Consider the following 7,414-nt stretch of genomic DNA (forward strand, 5'->3'; position numbering starts at 1 on the left):
CATGGTAAGATACACCGGCTTTTAGTTTTCATTTTTTTTTTCTTTTTCTTTTTTAAAAAATGTATTTAGTACAGGGTCTCACCACACAGATCCGACTTGTAGTGATCCTCGTTTTCAGCCTCCCAAGCGCTGGGATTACAGGCATGCACCACCATGCCCAGCAGTGCACCTGCCCAGCAGTGCACCCCAGCGGGGTCCGCACTGCAGGCCCAGGGATCGAACCCCGGCCGCTGCTCTCTGCCTAAGCAGGCGCTCAGGTCTGCTGAGCTATCTGGCTGGCTCTTAGTGTTCAAATTGATGGTAACTGGGTGTCTGTTTCTTCTCCAAAAAGTCATGTTCAAGTTTATTTTTCTTTTCTAAATTATTATAAATGGGACTTTTGGAAAAGAATCTTCAAACATTTAAGGGAGGGACTAAACTTTGGGGGGAACCATATCTTTTTCCCACAGACCTACTCTATGACCCATTGCTCAAAGGCAAGTCCTACCAAGATAGCCAAGTTTCTTTTAAATCCAAGTGGGGACAACATCTTAGACTAAACTTGCCAGAAGATTCGTAGTAGGACACTTTGGCACTCTGGAAAACTCTAATATTAAAACAGGCTTAGGAGTTACAAGCAACCAATTGGTGCCAGGCGTGATGCTTGTTATCTGGGGGTGGGACTGAAAAGATTGGGCCTCTTTGGTTGCCTTCACACCACGCACCTGGTTGAGCCTTGTAACAGTGGGCTTGGAGAAGGGAGCCTGAGATACTGGGGAAGTAGAGGAGCATTCGTGTTCTCTGAAAGCTTCATTGGAGAAGGTTTGAGGAAGCAGCATGGAAGCACAAAACCAAAGGTCCAAGAGAGAACGGGAGCCTGACACAGACAGCGACAGCAGTGCCAACGCAGGCATGGATGTGATCAAGCCAGAGAAGCGGGGGCCCGCGGAAGGAGGTACGCAGGCATTCTAAACCTCAATGGCTGGAGCCAGGACAGACTTCAGGCACTTGAGGTGCTTACCAAAGGCAAGATGGTGTGTTGAAGTTTTGTTTGTCAAATGTTTACTGAATAGAACACACATGATCTGCGGATTAAAGCGCCTGCAAGCAGGCGCAGGGGCTCAGGGCTCAATTCCCAGACTGCCGTGCCGGCCCCGGCCCCTGGGGTGCCCTGAGATGGCAATGGAGACTGGGCGTGGTGGCGCGTGGCTGTAATCCCAGCTCTTGGGAGGCTGTTAGCAGGTAGATCACTATAGTCTGATCTAGTAGTGAGGCCCTTAACACCCTGCAGACTCTTCCCCCCTGGCAAAAAAAAAAAAAAAAAAAAGTGGGCCAAAATATTTAATATAAATTAACTTTCTAAACAACTGAAACTTGATTCTCTTAATCCTAAACAGTTATCATTGGAACATTTTCTGACACCATATTTCATATGATTTCTGAACTGTGTACTAAACCTAGTTATGCTTTTTTGATGGCTTGAGGTCACCATCTCAATGTGAGGGCTGTCAGATGTAACAGGACACTCAGTAAAATTTGGATTTCAGCTAAAAATGCAGTATTAATGAATTAACTATTTCTTACAAATCATTTATCTGAAATTAAAATTTAAATAGGTGTCTCATTTTTTTTCTTTTACTTCTGGCAACCCTACTATTATATGATATGATGCTGCACTAGTATCCTGCTGCCTCAGCTGCAGTGGCACTAACGTAGAGTTGCTTTGACGGGAATATGTCTCAAGGTGGTTGTGCTTCTTACATTCTCTAGTTATTTTTTACAGTCTATTTGTTGTTACCCAATGATTACATTGCTTTTTGTAGCTAGTACACTGTGTTGCTTTCAGTTCCAATTTCTCTGTCTCAGTTACTCTTCTCTTGTTGCTGGGAAAAATACCAAACACTCTAAATGAAGGAAGGAAAGGTTTATTTAGCTCACAGTCACTGGAGGCTCCAGTCCGTACTCAGCTGGCTCCAAGGCACAGCGGCACATGGCAGAGGGCAGCCTTCCACGGTGGTGGCACAGAGCAGGCAGCAACAGGGCAGGAGCAGCAGCAACAAGGGCAACAGAGAGCAAGTCTGTCTGTGTCTCTTACATTACATTCAGGCTATCCACCCCAGGCTGGGTGTAGCCCTCACACCCATAATCCTGGCAGCACTCAGACCTATAATCCCACCTTGGATCATGAATAACTGCATGAGGCTTTGGGTGGACAAATATACACAAACCAGAACACTCTTCTACTTGATTTTTCTAATTGTTCTGTGCTAGAAAATAAGATCTGTAAGCAGTAAGGCTTTTCTGTAAAGAGTACACAGGTACCGAAAAGGACAAGGTACTTGAGGATGTATACTTAAGTTTGAAAATCTTAACTTTTTTTTTTTTTTTTTCTTTTTGAGACAGGGTCTGGCTTTGCAGTTCAGGCTGGCCTTAAGCTCACTGTGCAGCCCAGGCTGGTCCCAAACTCCCAACGATCCTCCTGCCTCAGCCTCTTGAGTGCTGGGATTACAGGAGTGTACCACCATGCCCAGCCAAAATAAGATTTTATAGCATCCTCATATTAAAATTTACAAATTTACAGTTGAGCATGGTGGCACACCCTTGTAATTCCAGCACTTGGGAGACTCAGGCAGGAGGATTGTTGCGAATTCAAGACCAGCCTGGGCCACAAAAGAAGCTTAAGGCCAGCCTAAACTGCAAAACCAGACCCTTTTCTCAAAAAAAAAAAAAAAAAAAAAAAAAAAAAAAAAAAAATCAAAACAAAAAAACACTACCTCAAAGAAAACAAGCTTATTTTTGTTACATAAATCATATAGGTTCCTTTAAAGTTGCTGAGTTACACTTCTTTTCTGGAGTGTATTGTTCTTCACTGGGCACTATATAAAGTCAACCTTTGATGGAGAAGTGGTTGAAACTAAACAGAATTTGCAGTTATGTTTTTACATTTGCATAGGATTTTGGGTGTTGTTTCTGAAAATCATAAGGAAGAGTCAGGCCAGATACTGATCTGGCTTGATTATAGATAATCTTAAGACTGGGAACTGCATTTGGTGACGTTTTGAAGTCACTGAAAGGAACACATGGTCTCTGACATGATGATTCAACTGAGGAGCTTTTGACTTTACAATGGCAGCAAAGCAATATGCATTGGGCAGGAAATGTACTTTGAATTTTGAGCTCTTCCCTAGGCAGTGGTATTTGGTCAGTCATGCTATGGGGAAAGCAACTGGCATCCTACAATACACTGTGGTATTCACTGTGATGTCTGTAGGCCAGGTACACAGAGTGTATTTTCAATTTCACAGTGCTTTCAGTTTATGATGAATTTTTTGGGAGCTAGTCCTATCACAAGTCAAGGAAAAATTCTGGTCATGATCTAGCTAACCAATTAAAAATAATGTCTACATTCCAAATGATGACAACAAATAGTAGCCAGCATTATATCTACAACACAAGACAGTGTATCACAAATATTAGAGGTTTGAGCAGTCCCGCAAACTCTTGTGCAGAATTACGTGGCTGTTCTTTTCTAATTGCAATCACTTACACAATGATTAAACAATTTCTCTCGCCTAGGTAGTCCTTATTCTGAATATGGATTTGAAGTGGCACCTGAATTAGAACTGATGTTTCTAATGCTGAGCCTACAATTATTCAAACAGTATTAAAAGGTCAGCAAACACCTCTCCACTCCTTATATATTTGCATTTATCTTTATTTCACATCACAAGATTTGATTGAAAATTACTTAGTAGTGGATCTTCAGGCTCAGGATGATGATTTTTTTTTTAAAATGTATTTAGTACAGGGTCTACATGGTCTCACTTCGTAGATTGGACTCCTAGCGATCCTCCTTTTTTTTCAGCCCCCCAAGGGGCTGGGATTATAGGCTGGTGCTACCATGCCTGGTCTCAATCGTCTCAGTGTGTCCCAGGGGCGGGGCCCATATGGCACACCAGGGAGGATGATGAAGTTTTGTCCTGTCCAGTTATGTCTATGTTTACAGCTTTAGTCAAAGAATAACTCATCAGAATGAGATCCTGGAGAACATTTGGTAAGTGTTAGAAAAGCTTTTAATTCCAAGCAAATACTAGCATCTTGGTGAAGTTTCATTTTCTTCCGTGACAGTATTCTAAATATTTCAAGGCTTTAAAATTCAATGCTTAGGGCTGGCCAGATAGCTCAGCAGACTAAAGCACCTGCTTAGGCAGGCGCAGGGACCAGGGTTTGATCCCCGGCACCACATGCCAAGCCGGCCCACTCCCTGGGCATGCTAAAACAGCGAGTGAGACTGGGCGTGGTGGCATGGGCCTGTAATCCTAGCACTTGGGAGGCTGAAAACAGGAGAATCACTGAGTCTGATCTGTGTAGTGAGACCCTGTACTGTATATATATATATATATATATATATATATATAAATTCAATGTTGTAATCATAATAAGCAATCCTGGTCTATGTAAATCACAGGAACCATTAACTGCATTATGGATTCATGTGACTTGATTCAAGGTATTAATGTGTTATAGTTTTTTTCCGTTTGATCTATACATTAAGAAATTTCTAAACTGCTAAAACTTAGGGTTTAATATTTTCAATTTTAGTCTAAGAAATATTTTTGTATGTTTTTCTCGTTTATAGAAGTATCACTTTCTTCCACGTTAGTAGTAGTTTAGTATATATCTTAAATGGTAAAGATAATGTAGGTTATTGAAAGGAAAAACTAGTAGCAAGTTTCTAAGAACTAATGTTACTGAGGTGGGCAAGGCAACTATATTATTGGGCAGGAGCTACCACAATGGTGAGAAAAACAGACATGCGAACAGAGAATTATTTTTGTAGTGTGCTGAACATAATGAAGAAAGTGTCTCCTCTTAAATCTGTAAATGAGGTCAAGCTTGAGGCACTGAGGAAGGGCTCCTAATGGAGTTAAGGCCTCGGTGGAGTCTTAAATAGCAAGTAGGCAACAAGTGAGGAGCAAGAAAGCTTGACCAAAGATGAAGAGATAAATAGGAGGGATTCCAGTTATCTTCTTAGTTTCTAAAGTAGCCCTGTAGTCCCAGGTGGGAGATCCCCACCCTATGCAGATATGCTAAACTGTGATGACCACACAAACAGCTATTATGACTGAACTATTAAGTTTATCAGCTACCCACCACATGCACACAATAAATGAAACTTTTCCTTCATGTTCCAGGCAGCCTAGTGTATCTCAAAAGATAATCAAAATCCCCCTGTATTAGTTTTCCACAGCTGTCATAACAAGGTACCGCAAGCAGGGAGATTAAACAGAAAAGTACTACCTCACAGAACTAGAAAATAGAATTCTTAAGACTGAATCACCTCAGGGTTGGTTCCTTCTGAGGACTAATTTGTTTAGTACCTCTCTCCTAGTTTCTAGTGGGTTGCAGGCTATCTTTGATCTTCCTTCGTTTATAGAAGTATCACTTTACTTACACCTTCAAGTTTCACTCTCCATCATTGTCCACATTTTCTTTTTAGAAGGATTCCAGTCCTGTTGGATTAGGGAGGCCACCCAACACTGGTGTGCTCTCTTCTTAAAGAATTATTTAGGAAGTAACTCCATTTGCAAACCAAAGTCACATTCTGAGGTTCTGGGGACTCAAGTATATGCATTTTGAGGGAGCACAATTCAGCTTACAGCACCCACTTTCCAATATAAAGGTACTGTGAAATCTTAATTTCAGAAAATAGAACCAAGAATCTTTTTTCTATTCATTTACACAAAACTGAATATTCTATTGTTTTCATAGTCTCTTGGATTTATTTATTTATTTATCGTGGCCAGCTCAACCTGCCCTGGGGGCAGGCTGGCATGGCATGTGGTACCAGGGATGTGGATCAAACCACAGTTCCTGCGGTTGCCTAAGCAGGCGCTTTAGACCACTGAACTATCTTGCCAGCCCCATGGATTTTTATTGAGTGGCTAGTATTTCATAAAAAGTTTAATCAGTAGGCGTCGTAGTCACACTTAGTGTTGACAAAGTGAAATCAAGACTTCTCACCTTGAGGTGTTACATTATCCTAAAAAAAAAAAGGACATATTGAGTTAATGTCCAAAGCTGATATATAGACAAAAGACTGCAAAAACATGTTGATTACTAAATAATGGCAACAAATGAATATTAGAACTCAGTATTTGCCATTCAGTTAATGACACTCAAATATTTCATTTGGATTGGTGACAGGATATATAGGAAGAGGACGACATAGTTTGTACATAAATCACTTTTTAGATGTTGTATTGAATCCTTATTTTAGGTTTACAAAGAATACAAACTTTAGAAACACTTTTCCCCTTCGCTTATAAAGTGGTTCCCACGTTTAAACATTTTCTTATGTCTTTTTGATTTGCTTTGCCTGTGTGTTAATGTTCACAAGATGTACACCAAATACAACGGATAATGCAATTTCTGGCATCATTCCCCTTTTACTGAGAGGAAAACAATTTCTGTCTGTACTTAGCTCAAAACCTAGTCCTTTACGGAAACAAAAATGGCTTTGCAGAGCTGCTAATCTGCATTCAAGCAGCTACTTGGGAAGTTCAAAGCACAAGAGTTCAACCAAGGATCCTGTAATCTGACACTGCTACTGTTGTTCTCTCCAAATCCTTATAGGTGTCATTTCATTATTTCCTATCTCCTCGATGTGACTGGTTTTGTCTTCGGCACGCTTGTTACCAAAAGTAATCTCTTGGTCTATTAGGTCGGCTCTTTTCCCGGTGAAATCATTGTGATAATAACTATGTTCTGAGTCTTACAGGTCTTTACGTTGTTTAGCTTGTTCTCTCCACCAGTATGCTTTCTTGTCTTCCACTGTCTCGGTACATTTTCTTTTTTCTGTTTCGCTCAGTTCCTTGTACTCTTTAGCTGTGCATGGGGGATTTAAATTTCAACCCGGAACTCAGAAGGGTGCGCCTTGCGTGATGGGAGTCGTAGTTTCTGTGACTCCTCCCTAACTGCTTTTCACGCCGCTATCTCACCACCGGAAAACCACAACTCCCAGAATGCAGATTCGGTAGGCCCGCCCTTACGCGCAGGCGCCCTGAGGCCGCAGGATTTGAATCAGCGGCGTTGTTATTGACGCCATATTGGGGCCAGCGGCGGGTGGAAGAGTCTTACGGTGGAGAGGGAAGCGGTCGGACGTGTTTGAGCTTCTGCTGCTCTTGCAGCTACCTCGCAATCCCTCTTCATCTACTACTGCTCGGAAGCTCCCAACCAGAATCGAGCGCATCGGAGGCTCACAGCCCCCGGAGTTGGTATCCACTTCCGAGGGGAGCTGGTCTCAGCCCGGAGACGTCCGGCGCGGCGCTGAGCTCTCCCGGACCGCGGGGGTGGCCGGAGCTGCTCCCCGGGGCGCGGCGCCTGAGGCGGCGGAAGAGCCCCCCTGACGCGGCCGGCGTGCGTGCCGCCGCCG

General features: G+C 42.5%; 1 protein-coding gene across 1 annotated transcript in view; it reads left to right on the forward strand.

Annotated features, from left to right (window-relative positions):
* The first annotated feature begins 227 nt into the window (after positions 1-227).
* Akirin2 (akirin 2) overlaps positions 228-7,414 on the forward strand; it is a 25,765-nt gene continuing 18,578 nt past the window's right edge. The window contains exon 1 of the mRNA XM_004628227.2: positions 228-242. The gene's annotated coding sequence lies outside the window, so the exon portion shown is untranslated. The remainder of the gene's footprint in view (positions 243-7,414) is intronic.

The sequence above is a fragment of the Octodon degus genome, unplaced genomic scaffold (genome assembly GCF_000260255.1).
Source record: "Octodon degus isolate 3935 unplaced genomic scaffold, OctDeg1.0 scaffold00022, whole genome shotgun sequence".
In the NCBI taxonomy this organism is placed as follows: Eukaryota; Metazoa; Chordata; class Mammalia; order Rodentia; family Octodontidae; genus Octodon; species Octodon degus.